The sequence below is a fragment of the Pinus tabuliformis genome, chromosome 2_2 (assembly GCF_031772625.1).
Source record: "Pinus tabuliformis cultivar Carrire ecotype Pingquan chromosome 2_2, CPIR1, whole genome shotgun sequence".
NCBI lineage: Eukaryota > Viridiplantae > Streptophyta > Pinopsida > Pinales > Pinaceae > Pinus > Pinus tabuliformis.
In genome coordinates, this window is record NC_142300.1 from 1,060,371,404 (window position 1) to 1,060,396,745 (window position 25,342).

Below are 25,342 nucleotides of genomic sequence, written 5' to 3' on the forward strand. Positions count from 1 at the left end.
TGTTTTTAACTTTACTTTTTACTTCTTTTTCTTTTAGAGGAGCTTCTTTTATCTATTTACAAAGATAAATAAAACATGGTCATTTGAAAACATTCATCGAGCCATAAAAGGATTTTGTTTCACAAATTAAGAATACCATGCAACTTGGTCATCGTCTAGGATCAAGTTACCATGCTTGATATGGAAATAGTAAAACACAAGCATTGTTGAAGAACAAGCTTCATCTCTTTTGTGCAAAGGTATGAGAAAGCATAATCATGTATGGGTTGATGGGAACCATGTTCTCTGATAGATGCATTAACTTATGCTGCAAGCAAAATTGAAAGAAGAACACTATGTAAAGACTTGGAGATAAAAAATATGTCCTTTCTAAGTTCTCAGTTTACAAAAGGTTTAATCACAAATTAAGGCTACAGACCTTAGCAGTAGCTTTAATCCACCAAGTTCTGTAGATCCAACTACCTACTGAGCAATTGCCATAGGCTTTTCATATTCACAAACCAAAGGTTTGCATATATGAATTGGAGAATCAGTTCTGTTTTATGGTACATTATTAACTTAGCCATGTGCTCCAACATGTCCAAATTGCTAATATTGTTGACGTATAAGTTCACATAGCCACAACATGAGTCCAAATAATGTTTTCTCTTCGCCCCTGAGATAGAGAAAGTACACAGTTTTTTCATTCCAAAATTGAAAACTATCTAAAATCTTTATCTTCCACAATAATCGTATGAATTATTCCCATTTGTACATAGTCATCACTCAGACTTCTCAAGCCTCTAAAAAATTTCTATACTTCAAAATAATGTGCATTCTTATCATGAAACAATACAGATAGTCATTATTCCTAGTAGAATTTCAAAGTACAACAAGTATTAAATAAATAAACTTGGCCACTGGAGAGGATAGATCTTTACGTGAAGACACTTGTACTTCGAAATATAAGAACTTGGCATCCTTTTATCATAGGTAATCCTATGAGAATAACCAAATTAAAACACCACTCATGTCAGATTTCATCTCACACATGCATTTACTTGCCATGTATTTGCAAGCAGGATAAGTAATGGGCCAGAACACAAACAAACTAATATGAAATCCTTTCCTCTATGCTAAACAACTTCATGAAATGGATGAAGAGGAAATCCAGGAAACATGCTTATTCGGCATTTTGACTAAGGCTTGGATTCTACATATTTTTGGACTCCATACAAATATGGAAAAATGAAGTTGCACTTTACCTGGTTGGTACTCACAGAAGATTCAGTTCCCTGGCTCGTGCCTTGAGCAACAATTGATAATCCTCCCAAAACCTCAATGAAAACTTTTCCAATCAAAGTTCACAACCTAATGGGCACTATTATGTAAATATTGTAAATTCATATAAGAAACATATATAATGATACACCATGATTTTTATATGGAACAAAACTTTTTCTAGATGAAATAACATGGTTACAATTATATCTAACACCAGAGTAATGGATGTTTCGAAGGGTTTATTCTCACAAAAATATTTTGTGACTAATTCCCGCTTATTTGCCACAACCCAAAGTATGAGGTTCTTTGTACCATGCATGTATTGTGAACACTATCCTTTCTCCACATATATAGATGACATCAATATCTGTTGAATAAAAGAAAATGAATATTCAACTATGGATTATGAATGCAAACAATTTACAAAGAATAAGTTTTTCCTAATTATCATTGGTCAATAGGATCAAGCTAGAATTATTTTTTTTTTGAAGAATTTAGGCAGAATCACTAAACAATTTCTAATAAAAAACTACCCACCTAATCAAATGAATGTTCAACATAACTACTAATCAACAATTGGCCACCTAATCAAATGAATGTTCAACCCAACTAGTTCAGGGTAGTAATTCTTCTACTTCACCTATGGAACTCACGCTTATCAATGACTTTTTCATTTTGCAACGGTTAAGAATTTCAACCTCTTCTATAAATACAACTTTAACTGGTTTATGATATGAAAACTTTTGACTCAGCACGTACATATGACAATTGTCTCAATCCATTCTAAACCATAGTACAATCACACCTGCAACATGAAAAACAATTATAACAATGGAAGTTGTTGATCATGAAAGGATGGACAAGGAATAACCTAAAATGCAAATGTTGTGGAACACCAACATCTATGCTAAAAGGGGGTAAAAATTTAAAAAAATTACAATTATTTTTCACATTTTAATGCCTTAAAACATAAATATCAGATCTAGTTTTAGAGAAATGTAAAATAAAGTACAAAGTTACAAAATTATCACATAATAACAATGGATCTAAGACAATATTCAAGCATATTATTCAACTACTTAAATGTATCTCTCAAGGTACAAAAAGGAAAGTTATTGGGTCATCACCCATCTGTAAATTGTCTTCGTTCTGGTCACTCTGCACCGCCGAAGAATTCTTCAATTTGGTTGGTGGTGGAAACTTGAAATTGGTTGCCATTGTTATGCCCCACTTAGTTATGTAATCTTCTTCTACCAACATTGGAGGGAGGCCTAGTCATGGACCGCGAGGTTTCCATTGTCGCCACATCCCCTATGTAACTTAATGGTGTTGTTTCTATCGTTCTTCTGCGGAAAACCCCCCTTCTCAAGGCTAAACCAGTGAGGATTCATAGTCTTGTGATCTAGTCGTTTGTCTCATATGATATTCAAAGGAATCATTACTCTCCCCATAATTTCTTCCTTATTCAGCCGCAAATAATTATCGATTGTAAGAATCAAATGACCTTCGAATGGCTTCGCTACCACAAAAAGAAACTCCCCATTCCAGAAAGGACTCGTGTTTTGACTGGAAAATTGGATTTATCGTCTGCAATAGATTTCCCAACTTAACCTTGGCATGAAGTGCACTATTGTTGCATCAGAGTTTCGTGCCTCTGAAAACACTCGTCTTCTTGAGTACCCAACCAGAAAACCAACATCATGTCGCCCTTGACCTTCCCTTCACCTTGCTTATCCTCAAGCCGATACCACAGAAGCTCAAAGAACCATAGTGAAAGAGAAGGTAGAGGACGGTGGGGAGGATTTACCATATGTATGGTGTTTGTTGTGGTTAGGCGAATTTACTGATAAGACACCATTCTTAAGGAATTGAATCCCAATTCATGATTTTCATGCCTCTTTGGAAGTTTCAATGAAGGTTGAATTTCTTATATGCACCACCATACTGAAAATAACATCCACAATCATTTGACCAAGAGATAAATTAATAAAGGCCGGGAGGCTTAAATGCTAATTCGAATGAGAATTATAACTAAAATTAATTCACACTGATTTCATGACTTGGGTGTTCGATTTTGTCTCTACAATGAAATTTTCCCACATTTTCCAACACAAAGAGCCAATTAAATATTTTGTGCATCTGAGAGGAGCATCATCCATGATGCCCTTTCAATTCTCAAACATAGCTTTGAACCATCCTATGATCTGCAATCTATAAGGAAGATAAAACGACAATGTAGAAATTAATTGTAGATTTAATACTACTCATGTAATGTTCTAAAACATAAGACTCAAATCTACTCTAGTCATATGCGTAAAGAAATTCACGATTGAGAAGCAACATCAAAAACATGTGACATGAATTAATTAGCACACATAACATGAGGATCTATCTAGGGGAAAGCCATTGCTCAAAACCCCTTCCTATCTGTATTGCATTAATTAGAAAATAGAGAAGAAATATAATGTTTGTTCAAGCCTCAACAATATTTTCACAAGTATAATCTATCTCACTGCCTCACAAGATGACTCTGGTCAATACTTAGCCAATTTTGTTGCCTGCTAAGCTCCTATTTTCTTGCTCTATTTGTTAAGGAATAAACCCCCAATTAATTAGGGAAATCTCCATCTTGAAGTGTGAAATCCCTATAGGCCCTTCTCTGGCTACATGCACCATCTGTAGAACTTGGATAATTGTACAAGTAATAGTACACTTACCTTGAACTCCAATCTCAACTGGGTAACTCGTATTTCATGCCTGCATGAGTTAATTATGTTTGATTTATGAGTTAACTCGTTGATCACTTAGTACACACCCTACTACTATACCTTCCACTAGTTCCTCCAATAGTTGGAACTAGTTTAACTGACTTTAACTCAGTTTAATTGAATTACATTATTACAACTCAAATTAAACTCAACTTAGGTTCCTAAAATTTAGGAACCACTCTACATGGATCAAGTTAGGCCCTCAACTAGAATTAACTGAACCAACAAAGTAAAACTAACTTAGTTAACTCATACAAGTTGTCTTATGATGTGGAATTACAATTTTCTCCTAATTTAATTCAAGGGAAAATTAAATTAAGATTTTCTTGTTGCATTTTCAACACTCCCTCTGATCAAGAAAGGGATTATCATATACCCCAATCTTTTCTCTATGGAAATCGAATTTTCTTCTTGGCAATGCCTTTGTCAAAATATATGCATCTCGTTCCTCTACAGGAATGTATTCCAACAACCTAGTCTACCTTTGCACACAATCTCATAGATGGTGATACTAGATGTCGATATGCTTGGATCGATCATGAAAAATTGGATTTTCACAGAGTTTGATACAATTCTAATTGTCACAGTAAATCATAGTAGGATCCATCATCTAACCAAATAACCCAATAAGAATCTTCCTCGTCTAGCTAACTTCACAATTTTCTTGACTAGCACCCATGTACTCTACTTCCGCTAAACTGAGTGCAATTGATCTCTTCTTCCTACTTGATCCAAGAGGATCTCGAGACACCAAGGGGATGGATAAAGGCTCGAAATTAAAAATGGTTGAAAGGAGAATTTGATGGCATCAGTTGAGAGGGCTCGTCTTCTTGATCGCGGTGGCGCGAACGGTTTGTCAATCCGAGCTTGTATGCAAAAGATAGAGCTCTTCAAAGATTGGTATGGCAGAGGAAAAAGGGGGCCCACAGTGCGCCACATGGAATCCTAGTCAGCATGTGGGACCCACATGGCAACCCATCAAACGCTGACACATGGCATCCCGTCATTAGCCTCCTAAACCTGCACAAGAAACATTTTGGTTATAACTGCAGTTTTCATATAGTTATCCACTTAACTATATCAAAAACCAAATCAAATTAAAAAATATATGTAATAATAACCAAAACCATATAATAATATGGTTATACCATACATGGTAAAAAGTTATAACCATACCAAAACATATATAACAAATATAACAAACCAACCAACGTATGCCAAGGTCTGTTGTAACGTATGGCGGTTATGTTCAATGAAAACCAACGAAGTTCCATGTTGAAGTTTTCAACATATGGTTGGTTGCAACAAACGTATATGGTAAAGATTGCATGAAGATATGGTGTGGTTGGGGGCAGCCACGTGGTGGTCCTGTCGTCCCCCACATAACCAACATACAACCCAAAGTAAAAGCATGTTCCTTAGGTTGGGGTGAGTGCGGTCCCGTGGAGTATGGGCCCATTCCCCGATGAAAATTAAAAAATATATTATGTATTAAAAAAGGCATATAGTTTTTGGTATGTGGTTATGTTAAAATGGGTTTTGATAAAAATAAACCATAAAAACATTATGGTTTAATCCGCCCAGAATTATTTAAACTCATTTTTTTTACCATTTGCAAGGGAGAGATCAACGGGCATGGATTTTGAGACCAGGTGGTGGAACCTTGAGCAGTGGAGAAACACTGGTGGAACCTTGTTTGAGCAGTGTTTTTGCAGGAAGGTGATTTTGGTCCAGACTCAGAATTGGGCAAGTTTTATATGGATTTTGCACCTCTTGGCGACAGGAATCCATTGGTAGTGTCAGTTTCTGCAACAGAGATCTGCAATTTTCGAGCATTTTTCAGCATGGAGGTATAATGCTCCATTTTTGTAATTGATGAATGTAACTTCTTTTGATGCCATTTTTAATGAATGAAGGCCTCCCCATTGATCAAGCAGGGCCCGAAGACGTAGTCCAGGAGGGACGAACTCCATTATCAAGTTCTTGTCTTCTTGTCTTCTCATGTGTTTCTTCTTCTTCTTCTCACATGTGCACATTTAAGTTTCTCTTTGGTTAAGCTACAAACTGTTTATGTAATTCTTTTCATGCATCTATAAACAAAAGATAACCTGGATCAAGTGGTATCAGAGCAGGTGTTTTTAGATGTGAATTGCATGTTTGTATGCTAACGAGAAACAGGCTCCGAAGAGGTGAAGGAGAATTACAGTCTTTCGATCCCGAGGCAGGGCGTGCACATCGAAGGAGAAACATGGCAGATGAAGAGGCTCGGTATGAGGAGGAGCTCAATTTTCGCAAGACTTTCTATATGATGGTAGATCGTGTTGAGAAGTTGTTCTCAAAGCTCGAAAAGCAGGAAAATGCAGAGGGGAAAACTCCAAAAGGACAAGGTTCAGTACATGGAGGTGATGGAGGAGATCCACCTCCTTCTCCTTCTACAAGTGAAAGTTCTTCTTCTTCTCACCATAATGATAATCGAAATTCAAAAAATACATCTAAGAAGCCCTTTTTTAAATTAGATGTTAAATTTGATCTCCCCATGTACAATGGTGAAAGCAATGCAGAAAAGCTTAATAATTGGATTAGGCAGATTGAGATCTACTGCAGGATTCAGCAGATCGTGGAGGATGAAGCAAAGATTCAGTTGGCCTCTTTGCGATTAACCAGCACCGCTCTCATTTGGTGGGAGAGCAAGGTACAAAGCAATAAGGATGTGGGTAATCTTTATTCCTCTTGGCCTAATTTCATTTCTGCATTAAAAGCACAATTTTATCCGTTGGGTTACATGCAAAAAGCTTTAATGAACTGGCAGTATTTAAGGCAAGGCAAAGGTCAGGATGTTCAGAGTTTTACAGAAGAATTTAGAAAGCAAGCACTAAATTTGGGTATTGCACTTGATACACCTGAAATTGTAACTAAATACATTGGATCATTACATAATTATATTAGACATTCATTGTTATTGTTTGAACCAACCACCATTGATGCGGCCAGTGTAAAGGCCATTCACATTGAGAACAGGGGCAAATATGACAGAGATGACCAATCAAAGAGAATGGCAGTAGTCAAGAGAAGTGGAGCAAAGCCCTCTTGTACCCATTGTGGGAATGAAAGGCATGATGAAGAGAATTGTTGGAAGCTATACCCTGAGCTGAGACCTGAAAGGAATGACAGAAATGGGAAACAGAAGGCCATTGCCACCATACAACAAAGCCAAGATTCCGAGTCAGAGGAAGATGAGAAAGTCACAGCTACAGGATTTGCACAAGGTAGGCCCATTGACTTGGGGTCTGACTCTGGTGATGAGATGAAGTTTGCAGCCCTGGGGGTCGCGACAAGAGGACCCATAGATTTGGGGTCTGATTCTGGTTATGAATCAAGGATTTCAACCAGGACACTTCCTTCAGTAGGACACCAAGAACTTGAAGAAATTAACCACCGCATCCAAGCAGAGAATGTGGAACTAAGGAGGCTTCTACAGGAGGCGAGGGATGAAAACCAAAGGTTGCTATGCAAGTTACAAGCCAAGGATGGGGTCTTGGAATAGCCACAACATAGTTATCGGGAGGTAAAAAGCGATTCTCCAATTTCATATGATTTTCATGATGACGAGTTTGTTGCTTTTGAAAAACATACTATAGGGATTGGATCCAGACTAATGAAGAAATTGGGATGTCAAGGAAAGGGCCTTGGCATCAAAGGCCAAGGCATCATAAACCCCATCAAAGTCAAGGAGTTTCCGCACCATGCAGGAATCGAATACACCAGAAAGGAAGTGGAGGAAAATACCAATATAGCTAGTAACCAGCCAACAACAAACGATGAAATTCCTTCCTCACAATCCAGCAATAGTGAGGGCTCCATGAACACCTTTTGAAGAAACACCAAGGGGAAGCGCCCCAAGGCAGCCCTGAAAGTTTGGAGGAGAAAGAATCGTTGTAGTCATTGCAACAAAGAGGGACACCAACAAACCACGTGTTCGATGCTCCATGTTCCAGAAACATCGCCAAAGGAGCCGAAAGATGAACATGTTCCACAGATGAATCCGCACCAGTCACGATGGTCTGCTTTGTTAAGATGGTTTTTTTAGGAGTAGTAGCTTGTTATGGCCACCATTGTAAATCATACGTTGCAATGTAAAAATGATGGCGTGTTTCCCATCACTTCAAGATGCAACGATGATATTTTGGCCTTTCCTTATTAGTATTTGAGGCATTAATTACTTTTTATGTAATCCTTGGCCAATGAGTGTGTGCTATGAACTCTTGGCAAGGAGGGGTTGTTGAGTCATGTGTGGTGTGCATGATTGCAAGAATGTACCAGTTTCGCATGCAGGAGATTGACAGTGTGGATTGACAGTGTGCTAATGCTTTTGGAGGACCAAAAGCTCCTCAGTGGGGAGGATTGATCTAGGAGGATCTCGAGACACCAAGGGGATGGATAATGGCTCGAAATTCAAAATGTCTGAAATGAGAATTTGATGGCATCAGTTGAGAGGGCTCGTCTTCCTGATCGCGATGGCATGAACGATTTGTCAATCCGAGCTCGTATGCAAAAGATAGAGCTCTTCAAAAATTGGTATGGTAGAGGAAAAATGGGGCCCACAGTGTGCCACATGGAATCCCAGTCATCACGTGGGACCCACATGGCAACCCATCAAACGCTGACACATGGAATCCTGTCATTAGCCTCCTAAACCTGCACAAAAACATTTTGGTTATAACTACAGTTTTAGTTATCAACGTAACTATATCAAAAACCAAATCAAATTAAAAAATATATGTAATAATAACCAAAACCATATAATAATATGGTTATACCATACATGGTAAAAAATTATAACCATACCAAAACATATATAACACATATAACAAACCAACCAACGTATGCCAAGGTCCGTTGTAATGTATGGCGGTTATGTTCAATGAAAACCAACAAAGTTCCATGGTGAAGTTTTCAACGTATGGTTGGTTGCAGCAAATGTATATGGTAAAGATTGCATGAAGATATGGTGTGGTTGGGGGCAGCCACGTGGTGGTCCCACCGCCCCCACATAACCAACGTACAACCTAAAGTAAAAGCATGTCCCTTAGGTTTGGATGAGTGCGGTCCCGTGGAGTACGGGCTCACTCCCCGATGAAAATTAAAAAATATATTATGTATTAAAAAGGCATACTGTTTTTGGTATGTGGTTATGTTAAAAGGGGTTTTGATAAAAATAAACCATAACAACATTATGGTTTAATCTTCCCAGAATTATTTAAACTCATTTTTTTTACCATTTGCAAGGGGGAGAGATCAACGGGCACGGATTTTGAGACCAGGTGGCAGAACCTTGAGCAGCGGAGAAACACTGGTGGAACCTTGTTTGAGCAGCGTTTTTGCAAGAAGGTGATTTTGGTCCAGAATCAGAATTGGGCAAGTTTTGTATGGATTTTGCACCTCTTGGCGACAGGAATCCATTGGTAGTGTCAGTTTCTCCAACAGAGATCTAAAATTTTCGGGCATTTTTCAACATGGAGGTATAATGCTCCATTTTTGTAACTGATGAATGTAACTTCTTTTGATGCCATTTTTAATGAATGAAGGCCTCCCCATTGATCAAGTAGGGCCGGAAGACGTAGTCTAGGAGGGACGAACTCCGTTATTAAGTTCTTGTTTTCTTGTCTTCTCATGTGTTTCTTCTTCTTCTTCTCACATGTGCACATTTAAGTTTCTCTTTGGTTAACCTACAAATTGTTTATGTAATTCTTTTCATGCATCTATAAACAAAAGATAACCTAGATCACTACTATACCAAGAAATTGCTACTGACCCGATGTTGAAAATTCCTCCTGATGTGCTCTTCTGATTTGATGGACTACTAGTCCAATCTGCATCTATGAAGCCTTGAAGCTTCACTCCCTTTGTTCGTCTATACCAAATACCAGACTGAGTAGTGCCTCTGAGGTATTTCAACACATGTTTGGTCGCCTTCCAATATAGTTTGGTTGGCATAACAATTGTTTGACTAAGTTGGTTAACTGCATAAAACATGTATGGTCGTGTTCACCAAGTAGATGAATGAACCCACAAGCTGCATGTAAATAGTGGCCTCCACCTCCTCACCTAAAGTGGCATCCTCTTTCCTCCAAGTGCAAGCTAGAGCAGTGTCCATGGGTTTGCTACTTTCCATGCGAAACTTCTTCATTATCTCATTGGCATACTTTTCCTAAGAGACAAATAGTTCCCCATCTCCTTGCGATACTTCCAAACCAAGGAAATAATGCATGAGTCCCATGTACTTCATCTTGAATTCTCTTGCAAGATCCTCTTTGAAAGATTTGATCAACTTCTCATCACCGGTGAAAATCCAATAATCGACATATAGTACTAAAATAAAAAATTTTCCTTCAACAAAAATATGGTAAAGGTTTGCATCTACTTCACTTTTGGTGAAGCCAAACCTGGTGAAATAACTGTCGATCTTGGTGTACCAAGCACCGAGTGCTTATTTCAGTCCATACAACGCTCGCTTGAGTCTACACACATGTGACTCTCTTTTGAAGGTCTAAAATCCTTCTGGTTCAATGTAAACCTCCTCCTCAATCACTCCATTGAGGAATGTCCTCACATCCATTTGATGTATCTTCCATCACATCTGCGCTTCAAGTGTTAGAATTGATATGATAGAAAATTACCTTGATACTGGAGCAACAGTCTCCTCATAATCAATTACCTCCATTTGAGAAAACCCTTTGGCCACAAATCTGGCATTTTCTTTCTCGATGCTTCCATTTTCTCATTGCTTCACTTTGTAGATCCACCTCGAACCTACCACTAACTTGTTCTCTAGTTGCAGGACCACTTCCCAAACACTTTTTGTAACTATGGAATCATATTCCTCTACCATGGAATCAACCCATACTTTTTTCTACATTGCTTCCTTCAATAAGGATGGTTCTATCTCAAATAGATCACTCACCAGAGCCATGTACCCAGCGTATTGATCTGGTGACCTCCTCTGCCTACGTTGTGATGTGGGTGCTCCCACATTCTCTCTAGCATTATGCAATAGTTTGTCGGTGATGCAGGTGGATATTGGCGGCCACCCACGTATTCCACTTGGACCCTCACCATTGTTTCTTTAAGTTTTTTAGTTTCCTTAATTGTAGCATAATTTACTATTGTTGGAATTTTTTCGGGTTCTGAACTTCCAGAGCCGTTTTGAGGCCCTAAACAACGTTTTTTGTGAAATTTGAGGCCAATTTTGGTCATTAACCAAGTTGGTGACTTGAAAGTTGTAGTATTCGTATAGATATTTCTAACGAGGTATTGTGCACGTTAAACAAAGATCGTATGCCAATGTAATGACCCGGGGAAGTTGATGTACCAATTTACCCAAACGAGGCCCATAGTTTTGGTGCTTAATCTCCTAGGATTAGGGTTTTGGATGTTTAGGGTTTTCCATTATTTCTCAATAATAAATAAGACTTAGAGCCTCATTGTAACATAGGTCAGAGGCATGTAGCCGCCACATCTCTTCTCAGAGATAAGCTACCATCGCCCGAGCTAGTCTTATTTCCATTCTGTTTGTAAGCATAGTTCAATTCTTTGATACAAATGAAATGAAGTTTTATTTCTGCTGCATCTTTGCGTTTATGGTTATACCTGTAATTTTTTGTGTTCCTGTTTAAATTCAGATCAGTGGTATCAGAGGGTTATGCTCTTTCTCGATCCTATTTTTCATGTCCCCAACGAGGTCGGGGTATAAGGAGTTAGGGCTCGATCTGGTTGAACCTTTGCAAGATAAACCTCAAAAACCCCAATCCTATCAAAAAGACGAGGGGGCAGGAGATCCTATCAAAAAATTTCTTGAGGAGGCCTTCGATAAACAAAGGAATGCGATGATGGATAACTTTGCCCAGATCCTTCAATGGTTGCCCACCGACGACACATCCACATTCAACAGCCACTTTGGAGGTGCCACTCCTTTTAAGGTACAAGTAAAATTTGACATTCCCATATTTGAGGGCCAAATTGATGCAGACATTGTAGATAAATGGTTAAATCTACTAGAAGGATATTTTTCTGTTCATTATTTTTCCAACTGAGAAAAGATTACTTTTTCTCTTCTCAAGCCGCCCCCCACGTCAAGGACTAGTGGGAAACCTACTGTGAGCAGAAGGATGAAAGTACGCTCTCACTGTTTTCAGCTGCACCCACTTGGAATTTGTTCCAGGATGCCATCAAGGAGAAGTACTACTCTATCATGAGCTATGAGGATAAATACATAAAGTGGACCACGCTGTGGCAGGGAAGGGACCAAGACATGCCAGAGTTTACCAATGTTTTTCATACCCTTCGCACGAAGTTGGGTATCAAGGATTTTGAGAAACATTTGGTACTCAAGTACCACATTTGCCTACACAGATACATCTATGATGAGATGGAGTTCCTGGACATCTCCTCACTCGGCATGATGTACCAACATGTTATCAAGATTGAGTAGAAGATTAAATGGAAAAATAGAGACTTTGGATCTACGAATCTGAAGTAAGGGAAAGGTGCCCCCAAAACCGCAGAACAAAGGACAAAGCCAAGGCAGGGCGGCCTAGGAAAACCCACCAAAGCCACAACCAAAGAAAAATGCCATGAAGCCTAAGAAGGACACGGGAAAGTGGTGTGAGCTCCATAAGATCCCCACTGACAACACAAGTGAGTGTCAATCCAAGCAGTCACTGGTGGCCGAGATGAAGGCTTCTGAATCAGATGCATGTTCCGAATCTGAGTCAGAACCCGATAAGGGGAATGAAAAAGGGAAGCAGATTATCAACATGAATCCTAATGCCATCGTTGCCACCATGAAGATCTAGAAGGAGGAACTCGAATATCCAGAGGAGGAGGAGTGCCCCTTCCACTCCTAGATGTGGGTAAAGGGTTCCCCGCTACAGTTCATTGTTGACAACGGGTGCCAAAAGAACCTCATTTCAGTAGATGTCGTGAAGCAACTAGGCTTACCGACCACAACACACCCACAACCATACACCATCGGATAACTTCACCAAGGATAGGATATTCGCATCAGCCAGCAGTGTCGCCTTCCATACAACATCAAGCCCTTCATGAATTAGGTTTTATGTGACATTTCTCCTCTTGATGTTTGTGATGTATTATTAGGCCAACCATACTTGTGGAAGCGACATGTTGTGTATGAGTCAACACCTCGCGTTGTTATTGTTACCTTGGGAAATAAGTTGTACAAGATATTGGAGGTTGCACTGCTTACCGCCATCTCTTTCGTTATAGCAAAATAATGCGGCAAGCTCATTCCCAAAATTGGGAAATTTGTTTTCATGATGATATCCCCTCATGGAAATAATAAGACAGTGGCCACAACCTCAAAATAGGGCCTCTCCGCATGAAAACAACATATGGAAAAGGTCATGGAGGAGTATAAGGACATCTTGACCTCCCCCGTAGGGGTGCCTCTGCACTGTTAGTTCAAGTACTCCATCTATCTGATCGTAGGTGTGTTCTTGTCGAATGGACCAACATCTAACAGCTCTCTTCCGGAGAATGATGAAATCAAGATGTAGATTTAGGAGTTGTTGTAGAAGGGTCACATCTGGTCGAGTTCATCGCCCTGTGGGAGCTTGATCATGTTGGTATAGAAGAAGGATGGGACTTGGAGACTCTGTATTGACTATTAGATGTTGAACAAGATCATTGTCCAAAGTAGGTACCTGATCACACAGATTGATGACCTTCTGGACCAACTCAAGGGGGGAAATATTTCAGCAAGATCGACTTGAAGTCCAAATATCACCAGGTACTAATCAAACCCTTCGATGTGTGGAAGACTGCTTTCAAAGCCAAAGAGGGCCCTTTCAAATGGCTAGTTATGCCTTTCAGGTTGACGAATTCTCCTGCAACCTTCATGAGGCTAATGGATGACATATTGCGGCCATTCACCAACTCATTTGTAGTGGTATACTTGGATGACATCTTGATCTTTAGTTATAGTTGGGAAGAGCACCTCCACCACATCCAACAGTTTCTCTAAACATTGCAACAATACAAGTTGTCTGGTAATTTTGAGAAATGCACTTTTTGCAATGACCCGGGCTCAATATCTGGGATACATTATTGATGAATGGGGGGTGCATGTGGATCCAGCCAGGATCCAAGTCATTCTGGATTGGCTAGGCCCAACCACTATGATAGAACTCCGCAACTTTCTAGGTCTTGCCAATTTCTATTGCGGGTTCGCGTTGGGGTTCTCTCATATCACTTGGCCCTTGATTCAAGTCACCAAGGGAGGAGTGAAAGAAAAATTATTTTGGTCTGAATCTCAACAGAAAGTGTTCGCAAAGTTGAAACATCGCCTCTAGTTTGCACCAATACTCACATTACCAGACTTGCAACAACCATTTGAGATCGAGAAAGATGCCTCTGACTATGCTATTGGGGCAGTCCTTACTCAACAGGGGCATTTAGTGGCATATCATAGTGAAATTTTTTTAAAGACAATCTGAAAGTATCCCACTTATAAAAAAAAGATGTATTCTAATGTGCAGGCCTGCCGACAATGGGAGCATTACATTTTGGGGAAGGAAATGGTCATCCACATAGACCACTGACCCCTACAGTTCATACAGACTCAAGGGAAGTTGTAGAATGATCGCCATCAAAAGTGGACTACATACCTGCAACAATTCCATTTGAATATCATGTATAAGAAGGGAAACACTAATAATGTTGCAGACTACCTCAGCTAACCACTGATCATGGCGTTAACCACCGTGCTCAACCCTTGTGGGCACGAGACTTCTGATTGGCCACTTCTCTACAAAAGCAACCTAGAATTCGGCCACACATACCAAACACTCTTCGAGGGTCAGCAAGTTCCATATTTTCACCTCCAGGATCCACTGTTATGCCACCTGGGACACCTTTGTGTTCATTCAAGCGAGCGTGCCAAGATGAGTTCGGAAGCGCACTATAGTCAGGTCACTCGGCATTTCGGGGTCGAGAAAATAATGGCAGTACTGCAGAAGTATTTCTATTGGATGAATCTTCAACAGGATGTTGAGAAGTACATCAGATCCTACACTGCCTGCACCATTTCCAAACTGACCATCAAGAAGCAAGGCCTCTATACTCTGCTTCCTACCCCTAGTCGACCTTGGGAATCCATCTCCATGGATTACATGTCAGGTTTTCCTTCTACTAAGCATGGCAACGACTATGTTTTTGTGTTCGTCGACAGATTCTCAAAGATGGCCATTATGGTGGCTTATAAGAAGAATATCACAGCAGAAGTCACTGCTAAACTCTTCTTTGAATGAGTATGGTTACACTTTGGGATCCAACAATCTATCATCTCATATCGAGACAGCAGGTTCCTTAGTACATTTTGGTCCAGTCTCTGGTCGATGCTAGACACCAAGCTCACTAAGTCCACAAATTTCTATCCCAAAATTGATGGCCAGACATAGGTCATCAACAAGATGATTGTACGCATTATGCGCATGCACAACTCAAAGAATCCATGCACATGGGATGAGAGCCTCCCCTATGTCCAGCACAACTATAACTAAGCTCTCCACTGATCGACTGGCCATAACCCTTTTCAGGTGGGCTTGGGATTCCATATATTATGTCCCATTCATGTGGCCATACCATTTGTAGTTACTCAGGTAGATTCAGCTCATGTCTAGTCTGAAGTCGACAATCAAATTCATTGAGCACATCCAACACATCCACCAGTAGTTCCATGACATTATGGAGAAATCAAATGTCAAGTACAAGCAGTGACATGATCAACATTGGGTGCCACTCAAGTTTCAGGTGGGCGACAAACTCTGGTTGAATTTGCAGAAGGAATGCCTTACCATAGCCTATGGGGTCCGGGGCAGCACCCTCAAAAATTTTGGTTTTGGACCCTATGTTAGGTTGGGCGGACCCACCTATGGTTTTGTGCATGATTTTCGCACATGGTTTTAGACACGATGGTTTTCGGTCCATGGTTTTGGACACGATGGTTTTCGGTCTGTGGTTTTGGACACGATGGTTTTTAGTCCCTGGTATTGGATGCTTCAGCATGTATAAATATGCATTGTAACATTGAAAGGAACAAAAATGAAAAATCAAGTTGGTACTCCTGGTTTTGGGATCCAGGGGAAAATCTCTGTGTATATGTGTTATGCTCTCACATTTGTTTATTTTCTATTCTTAGAATTCGTATGCAGGTAGACCCTGTTCAGTGGGAGATCCACGGGATCGATTCTGGTGGTGAAAGAAGATGGCGAGCAGTGGAAAGATAGAGAGCGAGAAATTTAATGGTCAGAGTTTTGAGTTGTGGAAACTCAAGATGGAGGATCTGTTGGTGGATAAAGATCAGTGGATCGCGGTAGATCCGGGTACTAAACCAACAGGAGTGTCGGATGAAGATTGGAAGAAGTTGGATCGGAAGGAAAAGAGCACAATACGATTGTGTGTCTCAGATTCACTATTGTTGAATGTATCAGGGGAAGCTACAGTGAAGGATTTGTGGGACAAATTAGGGACTTTGTAACAATCCAAGTCTCTGGTGAATAAACTGTTCCTATGGAAAAAGTTGTATAACCTGAGGATGAAAGATGGAGACTCGGTGTCAGAGCATCTGAAAGAATTTAATATTGTGTTAAGTCAGTTAGCATAAGTTGATATTAAAAATTTAGATGAAGATAAGTGCATCAGTTTGTCGTGTTCTCTACCAGATTCATGAGATACTCTGGTTATTGCAATAGGTAGCAATGCAACTACCTTGCAGTTTGATGAAATAGTCTCATCCTTGTTGACGAAGGAGATGAGATGGAAAAATATGGAGAGCCAAAATGGTGATGCCTTGTCTATACGAGGACGGTCCCAGAACAGAAACAAAAATAAGTAATCGAGTGGGAGATATAAATCTAGAGGGAGATCTAAATCTCCAGGAAAACCTATAAAGATGGTGTACTAGAAATGCGGAAAGGAAGGGAACTACGAAAGGGACTGTAAATCTAAAGCTCCTGATAAAGGAAAGGGATCTGATGATGCTCCTTCTGCAGAAGCAAAAACCACCTCAGATGAAGGTGGGGATGTGTACTTGGCTTCTTCAAGTACACTTGTTGATCATGAGGCATGGTTGATTGACTCAAATGCATCCTTTCACTTCACTCCCCATAGAGAGTGGTTCTATGAGTATGAGAAATATGATGGTGGTGATGTCTTCTTGGGGGATGACAGGAAGGCTAGAATCATTGGTCGTGGAAAAGTAAAGTTGAAGTTGCAAGGTGGAAGGGTTAGAACACTTCCGGGTGTTCTGCATATTCCTGCATTAGCCAGAAATCTAATTTCCATAAGCAAGCTGGATGATATAGGTGTAAAAACAATGTTCGAGAAGGATACTTGCAAAATGGTTTGGGGAGCATTGGTATTGATGTGGGGAGTTCGGATTGGAACTCTGTACAAGCTGCAAGGTAGCACTGTTATTGATGGGTGCAACAGTTCTGTGGTTCATGAAAGTGGAGCAGAAAATTCAGTGGTCTCTGGAGAGAAGACCATGTTGTGGCATCAAAGGCTTGGACATATTGGAGAGAAGGGCCTTCGAATACTTCATGGTAAAGGTATGGTAGAAGGTATGAGTAATAGCTCTTTGGATTTTAATTTATGTAAAAATTGTGTATATGGGAAGCAAAATTGGGTGAGTTTCCCCTCTTGTGGTAAGAGGGAGAAACAGATATTAGAGCTTGTGCACAATGATGTGTTTGGAACTATGAAGGTTCCATCACTGGGTAAGTCTGTGTACTATGTATCATTCTTTGATGACTTCTCAAGGAATACATGGATATATTTCCTTAACCAGAAATCTAAAGTCTTTGACAGGTTTAAAGAATTTAAGGCTCTGTTGGAAAACTAGACAGAGAAGAAGATAAAGGTGTTGAGGACAGATAATAGTGGAGAGTTTTGCAGTAAGGAATTTTAAGAATTCTGTAAGAAGTGTGGTATATCATGGTAGAAGACTACTCCATATACACCTCAGAAAAATGGAGTTTCAAAAAGAATGAACAAGACATTGATGGAAAGGGCAAGAAGCATGCTTAGTGGTGTCGGGTTAGGACAAGAATTCTGGTCAGAGGCGGTGGAGACAGCATGTTACCTGGTCAACAGATCACCTTCATCAGCGTTGGAGGATAAAATTGCACAAGAGGTATGGACTGGTAAGAAACTCTTTCTTTCACATTTGAGGGTATTTGGATGTGATGCATATGTACATGTTCCAAAGGAGAAATGAACGAAGTTGATAGTAAATCTGAAAAGTGCATCTTTATTAGGTATAAGGATGGTTTAAAGGGTTATAAAATTTGGAACCCAGTAACAAGGAAGGTTGTGTACAGTTGAGATGTGGTGTTTAGAGAGGTGAAAGATGTTATTAAACATGAAGTCCAACCAAAGGAACCTGAGAAGATAGAGTTTGAGCTAAAGGAGGAAGAATCATACTCTACAACAGAGGAGGAATCAGAAGATGAAGAGCCACAAACTCTGGGTGTGAGAAGATTAGTCCGAGAAAGAAGGCAGCTAGAAAGGTAAAGTTCATCTGCTTTTTGTTTGAATTTTGATTTATCTATTACTAATGATGATCCCATAACTGTGAAGGAAGCAGTAGATTCAGAGGATGGAAAACTATGGAAAGAGGCCATGGTTGATGAAATGGCATCTTTGCACAAAAATGAGGCTTGGGATCTGGTGGAGTTGCCGGCTAGAAGGAAACCCATTGGAAGCAAATGGTTGTTCAAGAAGAAGACAAATGTAGAAGGAAAGGTGGAGAAATACAAAGCTTGGTTGGTAGCAAATGGTTATTCCCAAGTGCCGGGAATTGATTTTGGTGGTATTTTTTCTCCTGTTGCCAAGGTAACTTCTATTAGATTAATTTTGTCTGTTCCCGCTGCTTTTGATTTTGAGGTAGAACAGATGGATGTGAAGACAACATTTCTTCATGGGGATCTGGAAGAGGAGATCTACATGAAGCAACCTGAAGGCTTTGTGGTGAAGGGTAAGAAAGAACTGGTATGCAAGTTAAAGAAGTCTCTGTATGTGTTAAAATAGTCACCAAGAATGTGGTATCAAAAATTTGATACATTTATACGGGGACTTGGCTTCACCAGAAGTAGACAGTATTTTAAATTAATTGGTGACCATGTTATTTATTTGGTCTTGTATGTGGATGATATGTTGTTGGTTGGAAATGACAAAGAAATTATTCAGGATTTTAAGACCCAATTGTCCTCCAAATTCGACATGAAAGATCTTGGTGCTGCAAACTATATTTTGGGCATGGAAATTAAAAGAGATTGGGAAAAGAGGAAGCTTTGGTTAAACCAGAGGAAGTATGTCGAGACAATACTACAGAGGTTTAATATGCAGGATAGTAAACCGGGGAAGGTTCCTATTCCTATAGGTGTGAAGTTATTTGCTAAACAGTGTCCCAAGACACAAGAAGAGGAAGAGGACATGTCGCATGTTCCATATGCAAGTGCAGTCAGTAGTCTGATGTATGCAATGGTCTGTACTAGACCAGACATTGCACATGCAGTGGGAGTATTGAGCAGGTTTATGTCAAAACCACAGTGAAGTGAGCACTGGACAACAGTGAAGCGAGTTTTTAGGTATTGGCATGGCACTAGTAATTATGGTTTGTGCTACCAAGGAAGGCTAGGATTGGACACAGTGTTGGATATTTGTGGCTTTGTTGATGCATACTGGGCTAGAGATCTGGATCAGAGAAGATCTACAAGTGGGTATGTGTTTAACCTATTTGGAGGTGCAGTCAGTTGGATGAGTAAGAAACAATCTGTAGTGGCACTATCAACTACAGAGGTAGAATACATGGCAGCCACTCATGCAAGTAAGGAAGCAGTTTGGTTGGAGAGATTGTGTTCAAGTATGGGGTTAGTATAGGGAGATATAAGGATAGACTATGACAGCCAAAGTGCAATTTTCTTGGCAAAGAACCCTGCATATCATTCAAAGACAAAACACATTGATGTTCAGTATCACTTTGTGAGGGATATGATAGAAGACAAAAAGGTTTCCTGCTGGTAAAGGTGGACACTTTGAAGAATACTGCAGATGCATTAACAAAATCTATGAGCTCTGAGAAGTTCTCTTGGTGTAGAGAAACAATGGACGTTGCAGTGCTAGATAAATGACTAAGCTCTCTTGTGGCCCTCTTGGAAAGAAAACAACAAGTGGGAGAATGTTGGGTTGTGTTATATTCTTTCCACAACTAGCTGACGTAGTTAATCAAGGGGTTAGAAGGGGCACAGAGCCCCCTCTTTGTTGCACCGATTGTGTAGCGGGGGGGGGTCACAGGGGGTTTGAGGGGTGCAGGTAACTCCACTTTATGGGGTCTAGGGCAGCGCCCAAGAAAATTTTGGTTTTGGACCCTATGTTAGGTTGGGCGTACCCACGTATGGTTTTGTGCATGACTTTCACACATGGTTTTGGATGCGATGGTTTTCGGTCCATGGTATTGGATGCTTCAGCATGTATAAATATGTATTGTAACATTGAAAGGAGCGAAAATGAAAAATCAAGCCGGTAGTCCCGGTTTTGGGATCTAGGGGAAAATCTCTATGTATATGTGTTTTATGTGTTATGCTCTTGCATTTGTTTATTTTTTGTTCTTAGAATTCGTATCCAGGTAATTTCTGTATGGGGTTAAAACCTAAAACATCGCTCGTGTAGCTTTCATAATACTTTTGTTCTTCCTCTCAGCCACCCCATTCTGTTGTGGGTTATGGGGTGTTATTAACTCCCACCGAATGCCTTCTTTTTTACATAAGTTCTTGAACTCATTCGAAACATATTCACCACCATTATTTCTCCTGAGAGCCTTGACTTTACTATCAGTGTATTTCTCAACAAGTACTCTAAATTCACAAAATTTGGAGAATGTCTGGTCTTTGTTCTACATGAAGAAAATCCATCACTTACGTGAGAAATCATCTACAAAGATAACATAATACTTGTGCTTGGTCATAGAGGCTGTCGAGAAAGGTCCACACATATCTGAGTGAAATCTTTCAAATACTTCTTGCGCTCTACTTTCCTTATCATGAAATGTGGCTTTGGTGTACTTCCCTAGTGTACACCCTTTGCATGTATCTCACTTGTCTAGTGCACCCTTGGGAAGTCCTGTAGAAATCTCCTGCATGATCTTCAATGCTCCATGGTGATAATGGCCAAGTCTCCTATGTCATAATTCACTGATGTCTCGGATTTGCACCTTCTCTCCTTTCATGCTCAAAAGTCTTCTACATCTAATTTGTAGAGGTTGTTCACCTGAACCCCAATCTGCTTCAATTGTCCCGTGGCGTTGTGATGAAGAAAATCCTCTCCTTTTATAAATATCACATCGTAGCAACAATCTTCTAACATAGAAATTGAAACTAAATTATTCTTTAGACCCGGAATATACATGATATCTTTTAATGTGAGAGGAGAACCATACTCCCTTTGAAATGTAACCATACCAATATTAGTCATGCTATACCTTCCATCATCTCCTATCTCGATATGCATTTGGAGGTCCTTCTCCTCCAATTCACTGAAAAATTATTTGTTTCATGTCATATGGAATGAGGGTCCACTATATAGATACCACACACTATCCATCACTGATGCCATTGTGCATGTAATGAGGGTGAAATCCAACTCGAATTGTGAAGCTAGAGCTTCACCTGCTTCTCCTCCTGAGGGCTTCTTGTCGACCTTCTTATGCAGAAACTTCATGGCATAGTGTCCCAGCTCATTACAATGAAAACATTTAATATTCGACAAGTCTTTCTTATTGCCCACCTGACCAGAATCTCCTTTGGATTGGAATTTCTTCCCTTTCTTCTCCTTTCTAGCCAAGGCACATTTCTCCTCATCTTGAACCTTGAATGAAGTCCTGTCTCTAGTGTTCCACCTAAACTCTTATTGTACCAAATCTGATGATAATATTTCCCATTTTGGTAGCTTCTCCCTTCCATTGACCGAATCCTAGTAGTTGTGCCAGCTCTTGGGAAGGCCTAGAAGTGCTAGGTTTACCAGATCATCTTCTACAACCTTAACACCAACACTCCCAATTTCATCACAACATTGTGTGAACCTACCTAGGTACCGTGGTATTTGTCACCCTTCTGCATTTTTATATTTCTTATCTTTGAGTGCCAGCTTCCTATGGTCACCACTGTTCTAAAAAAATTATGTCAATATCTTCCACATTGCATGTGAAGTTTCTTTCTCGTGGATATTGGAGATAATATGGTCTTGTACTCCCTTCAATATGACCCTACTCGCCTTTGCTACACTATTTTTCCAATCTGCTAGATTTTGAGCATCAACTGATGCTGGTTTAGGAACATCATTATCAAAAATTCCTTCAGCTCATTATCTTCCATGACTGCTTCCAAACGATCCTTCCAAGCAATATAATTTGAGCTACCCTCAAGGGCATACTTGAGCCTTAGACCATAGAATTTCATCCTCATAGCTTTGAAGAATAGATTTGCAATCTCGTTCCCTACAAAGATAACTTCTAATTCTCTTCTCTAGTATGAATATAACTCTGATATTGTGTAGAAATTAATTGTAGATTCAATAGTGCTCATGTAATGTTCTAAAACATAAGACTCAAATCTATTCCACTCATATGTAGAAATAAATTCACGATTGAGAAGCAACATCAAAAACATGTGACATGAATCAATTAACACGCGTAACACAAGGATATATCTAAAGGTAATTCACTGCTCAAAACTCCTTCCTATATGTATTACATTAATCAAATAATAGAGAAGAAATACAATGCTTCTTCAAGCTTGAACAATCTTTGCACAAGTATAATCTATCTCACTGCCTCACACACTGTCTCTGGCCAATACTTAGCCAATTGTGTTCCCTGCCAAGCTCCTATTACCTTGTGTTGTTTCTTAAGGAATTAGCCCCCTATTAATTAAGGAAATCCCCATACTAAACTGCGCAATCCCTATAGGCCCTTCTTTGACTACTTGCACCACATGTACAACTTGGATAATTATACAACTGATAATACACATCCCTTGAACTCCAATTTGACATGGGTAACTCGTATTTTATGCACACATGAGCTAATTATGTCTTATTTATCAGTTAACTAGTTGAACGCCGAGTACACGCCCACTACTATACCTCCCACTAGTTCCTCCAACAGTTGGAACTATTTTAACTCACTTTAACTCAGTTTAACTGAATTAATTTATTACAACTCAAATTAAACTCAACCTAGGTTCCTAAAATTTAGGAACCACTCGACTCAAGTAAGGCCCTCAATTCGAATTAACTAAACCAACTAAGTCAAACTAACTTAGTTAACTCATATAAGTTGTCTTATGATCTGGAATTACAATTTTCTCCTAATTTAGGTTAAGGGAAAAATAAATTAGGATTTTCTTGTTACATTTTCAATAGACAATCATGCAATTATGCACAGATTCAAAAGACAGTTTCAACCTTAAATACGTACACATCAGAAAATACACATATAATTACAACTAGTGATTCTCACAAATGCAAATGAAATTCTTCATACAAGACAATACAGTGAAAACAGTTAGAGGCAACTTACGGAGAGTTCGAAGAATTTGGGTCGAAAGGCTGTTATAGGAAAGATTGAGAGTGCTCAACAATGAAGTAAGGTTATCGACATCCAAAAAATTGATTTGGGTTTTTTTGGAATGCACTTCTTATGTATGACTTGTACAACCCCTCTTTCTTATGTAGGCCTTATACAACCCATCCATCTTGGAAAATTAGTTTTAGGGTTCGATATTGGTGCATTCGTGGCACTACTACACCACCACACCCGCTTCAAATTCAATGACGTTCCATTCAGAGTGACAAGTTTCTAAGGGAGAGCTTGCAAGCCGAAGTATCCGCTTTGAGACTCTGCCTTGAGAGTCAACATTCTCCAGAATGCGCGTAGGTGACGAAGGAGATCGCCAACCTAGGTAACTATGACGAAGTACTAGAAATGGAATGCTTTCAGTTCCGAGTGTTTCAGATGTCACTACTAGCCCTGGGTGCTTGAGAAAAATGTCAATTTTTAATTGGAGGGAGAGACGAAAATAGATGCTTTTGATTGGTCAGAATGAACAATGTTTGCTCACCTAAGTCTAGGAAAGAAAACGCCTTCCTGGGTAATAAAACAAGAGACAAGTTTGTTGTTTATTATATTTTCATTTTCATATCTAGCTTTTAAACTTTCTTCCTTACTTTTTGAACTACAACACCCCCTTGTAAAGAAATAATGAAAAATGGAAAAAGTCAATTTGGAACCATAATTAATGTAATTTTTTAGATAGAAAAGTGATTTATCCTTGTGAAAGAAGTTTTTAAATAATGTAAAAGAAGCATTAGAGATATTCTAGTAGGTAAGATAATAGGTTGGAATAATACAAGGACAAGGGGTTGAGTATAATATTGATAAAAAACCATTTAGGAATTGTTCTTGCAACTTTAAGTGCATATTTATATGATGGAAAATAGATGGTTAACGTGCAAAGTAAGTATGTACTTAGGTATTTATTTACTCTTATCGTTGTATTTTTTTTAACCTCAATCTATGTAGGAAGCCTAACATTTGGGTCAAGATATAGAAAAGATTGGACTAAATTATTTTGAGGTTTAAGGTTAGTTAAAAAATATAATATTGTTTCAAAATTGATGATAATATTAGCTATGGTACATAGCTGCCATTTTTTTCCTTCTTAACATCTAAGACTAAGTCGTGTTATGATATTTTTTTTTTACAAATATTTTTTTTTAATTTATCTTCTAGATAAAAAATCTCGTTCAAACAAATATACATGTTCCATGTCAATAGAATTTAAAGATAATATTTATGAAATTATAAACATTTTTTATTTCCTTTTTCAATTTATAAAATTTAGTAAGTATAAACATCATAGTTGGTATACAAACCTACTTCAAATTAAAATGTTTCCTTTTTCAATTTATAAAATTTAATAACTATAAACATCATATTGGGTATAAAAACCTACCTCAAATTTGAAAGAACAAGAAAGAAAATATTTCTACGATGGGGAAAGATAAAATGACAATAAGACCATCCTTCTTCATTCTTGTTGTTATGACATCTAAAGTCTCCTCTACTCTTAAACTTGCCTTTCTCTATTATGAAATTTACCTCTTGGGACTTGTAGTTGCATTATTATTATTATAAACTAAGAGGTGCAAGTTGATTTTTAATTGATTAGTTGGTA

At 39.0% G+C, this 25,342-nt stretch overlaps 1 protein-coding gene across 1 annotated transcript in view; it reads right to left on the reverse strand.

The window, feature by feature from the left end:
- Positions 1-468: 468 nt before the first annotated feature.
- The window catches only part of LOC149197041 (putative UPF0481 protein At3g02645), an 85,303-nt gene continuing 60,429 nt past the window's right edge, over positions 469-25,342 (reverse strand). Inside the window, exon 3 of the transcript XR_016254165.1 lies at positions 469-655. The gene's annotated coding sequence lies outside the window, so the exon portion shown is untranslated. The remainder of the gene's footprint in view (positions 656-25,342) is intronic.